Raw genomic sequence first — 3,952 nt, 5'->3', positions numbered from 1 at the left:
CATGTCGTAATGCTAAATGGAAACAGGTTTAAAATATACCTATATTTCACCCTCCCTTGCTAGGTTATTTTATATCTACAGAAGGTCTCTTGGGATTACATAGGTGGCCCCATACCTCTGGTATTAGCAGAAATGGATCACATCAAATTCTGCACAAGCTCTCAGCTCTCAAGCTGTGTCACATGCCTACGCAGTGCATTATTAATACGCGCCAATCTCAGAGGTGGCCACAGCGGCATATGTGTTATGTCTAGAACATGCGCTGATGAGTCCGAAGAACAACCACTGTGTTGAAATAACCTTGAAGGCCTCAGCACTCACTGTTCAGACTAAGCTTACTAAGCAAGGCTACTAATATAGAAAAACATGTTATTCTTGTGTGAAGCAAAACACTTTGCCAAACTCTAAACATTTAATAAAGTGTGTGCCGTGTGCAAAAGGCAGCAGAAAGGAAAAATGGCGTTTAAACTTCTAATAAGCTCATGTCAACTTAACACTGTGTGAATGCAAGGCTCAGTCCAACTACACCCTCCCTTGATCTGAGCACGGATAAGAAGGGGGCAAATTTGGAAAGCAGAGTTCAAAAACAAGAGTCAGAACCAAGTTCAAATTGCCACAGTGAAAAAACAGGAGCAAACTCCAAATATTAAAAATACATCAAATCAAGAATTTTATCCACAGGCATAGGGAAGTCAATAGGCCAGGGGGCAAAAAAATGAAGACGACAAAAAAAAATAAAAAAATATGATATCCAACATGTGACCTCGCCCATGAAAGAGAGAGAAGCTACAACACATCTCACTCCAACAATGTATATGCAAAGTACGTCGCAACAGCCTCCAACAGTAAGTCATTGTTCTCATCTGAAAACATTTCAGCCATCCAATTCAGCAATGGGAAGGAATATACATGTTCCCCAGTAACCGGAGCCTCTAGCACCATCAGAGGACACTTCGGGTTTTCTTTAATGTAAGTGCGTGCCAAGATATCATGCCCGCTACAAAAACTTTCCAACGTCCCAGTACTCCATGCATCGCTGAAAAGGCCATAATCCCTCCGCCAGAACAAAACAATAAATGAGCAACTAAGGGGCTCATCAGTTGATCATAATCCGCTTCGGGAGACACCGCATTGCAGAGACACAAATCCAGGGCCCAGTCGAAATCACAGCTCAGGCAATGAAAGACAGGCTGGACGCATATGAAAAAGGAAAATCAAAACGATAATCCATAAGCTGCACTCAATGTAGCAAGAGGCAGTGCTCCATAATAATCAATCATTCGGTTGCGGAGCACCAACTGCCATGGGAGATGGTCTCGTAACACAGGACGTGCATCCATTTTGAAATTAACACATCAATAGAAGTACGCCTGCAACCAGAGCTAGCATCCAGGGAAACCCACAGAATATGCTGGAAAAAATCGAATGAAAAAATGCTGGGAACACACCAAATATAGTTTGAAAAGAAGTCACAAGGCCACTAGTTACAACTTTAGAAAAGTGAGCCAGCCCTGTGGTGGAGGAAGCATTAAAGATAGTGTGAATTAATTCACTGAAATGCAAGGGCAAATCCTTATTTAATAAAGCGTGCACTTCTGTGCGGGTGTTTGCCAAGTGAAGGGCAAATGTTTCATGAGCAGATGTGAAGGCAAATTCTTTTTGAGACAAAAGCGCTCTTATGTGACTCATCTTGTTGAACTCTGCTTTCAAGGTCGGAATCAACGGCCAGATGGAAACATCCAGCTTCCCATGTGGAGGAGGAAACATTACGTTTTTACAACAGACTACAGGTTCAGAGACCGTAACCACGTAAGGAATTACAGCTAACATCCCACAACAATCCTCATTATTCAAAAATAAATAACTACCGTTTGCCGGTAATGTGAATGTTGGTATGATAGCAGGCGTCGGTGTGCCTTTCAAATGCAGGGTTAGGTGCATTTTGGTTGCATGAGCCATGCAATTGGATATTCCTACACACTAATGAGTGATCTGATGTTGTTGTGCAAACCTCACCATTCAAATCAACCTCTTTGCCCTCCCTCAGGCACCTATAGGTAAACGGAAGCGACCAAGCTTCATGGAGATAAGCGGTGCCCAGAGGTTCATATCTGCCGATTGCGTAATATTTCATGCAAGCCTCGAATTTGAACAAAGGAAAAGATAATGTTATTAACCCATGGACAAGTCACACAGCAGAATTTGTTTCGGCCACAGAACACGGCAAAGGTTCCAACTTCTCAATATGTAACATAGAAAACATTGTTTTTCAGTCAATTTAAAAGGGGCAAACAAAGATGATGTGTTCATGTAGTGCCAGGGCACTTTTCCTGCCTTCAACGTTTGCAAAGTCCATGCGAAGGTTGAAGATTTTTATTAAATTAGCACAGTTAATTAAAACCATTGCTATAGAGTATCAACATTAGCGCAAATATCACGTTAAAAAGCAAAAACTAAGAAAACCATTGAGGTTTGAGTTCCTATACATATAACTAAAAAGGCAATCTTGTAGTTACCATTGTAATCACATACAGAATTCAAAAGCCTAAAATAAAATAAAGGCCAGGGGATGAAAAAAGTCTGTGATGAGTTTTTTGGGGGGAGGAACTGGAAGAGCAGGTGCCAAGGGGGGTAAAAAAAGATTGTCTAAGAGTCTCACTAGTTTCCAGTCCTTACAAGCACTTGAGTGTCTAAGGAAGTAAAGCACAGAGCAGATGCCTCCCAAAATGACCTGATGCCCCATTTTAAATATAAGGGTTTTAAAAGAAGTCTTCTGGGAGCGTCAAGGGCGGGACAGCAGCACAGAAGATGCAACCATGATTCGGACCTGTAGTTGCACAGTCTGCAGGCCCCATCCTCACTTGTTGGAGCCCATCGGTTGAAGGCAGTGGAGCGCAGACCCAGGAGACACATGAACATAATATTCTTCCGAGCCACTGCGTTCAGATTTTCCAGGAGGTAAGATTGAGGTACCCCAGGGAGGTATGAGTTATTCAGGGGAAGCAAGACAGTGGATGTTTTTAAAGCCAGGGAGTCCATCCGATAGGAAATTTGTCTAACCTGCTTATCTATAACCTTTTTCCAGACTGTGTATGGAATAGTGTCTGTGGTTAGTAATGAGTTATCGATGTCTAGCGTCCTTATGGCCTTTATGATTTGACGATTCCATGGATTCCCAGGGCTGGCAAGAGTTTCTTTTAGCCGTGCTTTTAGGGTGTTGTCTGCGGCTTTTAGTGTCCTTGTAAAGTATTTCAGGGTATTAGCCTCACAAAAAATAGATTGTCTTTGAAGGCCCAGCTCCAGTCGTAGTCTTGCCCTGTGGATGAAGTTTGGAAGATAAAAGATTTTTTATAAATGGAAACTTGGGCATGGTCGAGACTGGCAGAGCATGCGCCAGGGAAGGCCTGGTGCCCATAACTTAAGGCGGGGAGAAGAGTGGCTTTAATCACCTTCAGAATAGGTTCTGCAGAAGGACTACTCAGGGACTGGTTAAGTCGGATCAGAGAGTATGTTATTGCTCCTGCTCTCTATTTCAAGGCAGCTAGATGAGCTGATGGTCTAGAGGACTCACTAAATCAGACCCCCACGGAAATATATTTTGATGTTGTTTTAATCTTTGCTGGCCCGATGTTCCACCTTAAATTTTTCTTGTTCTAGCAACTGCCGAATATCAGAACCTTTGTCTTTTCCTGGTTGGTTTTTAAAGTGTTAGCAGTATTATATTTGTGGAGCGCGCTTAAAGCTCGTTGGAGGTCAGATTTTGCCTGGTCCATTATAACAATATCATAGGCATATTGCAAGATGTGCAGGTTTGCTTTTGCAAGGCCCAATTATGGCGGAAGGAGATTGCTTTTCTCCAGGAATGTTCCCAGGTCAGCGGTGTAAAGGTTGAACAAGAGGGGGGCGAGGACACAACCTTGCTTAAGGGTGTCTGAGGTTGGAATTTTTGCAG

The sequence above is a fragment of the Lissotriton vulgaris genome, chromosome 5 (genome assembly GCF_964263255.1).
Source record: "Lissotriton vulgaris chromosome 5, aLisVul1.2, whole genome shotgun sequence".
Lineage (NCBI taxonomy): Eukaryota > Metazoa > Chordata > Amphibia > Caudata > Salamandridae > Lissotriton > Lissotriton vulgaris.
Note: the sequence above shows the minus strand (reverse complement) of the source record.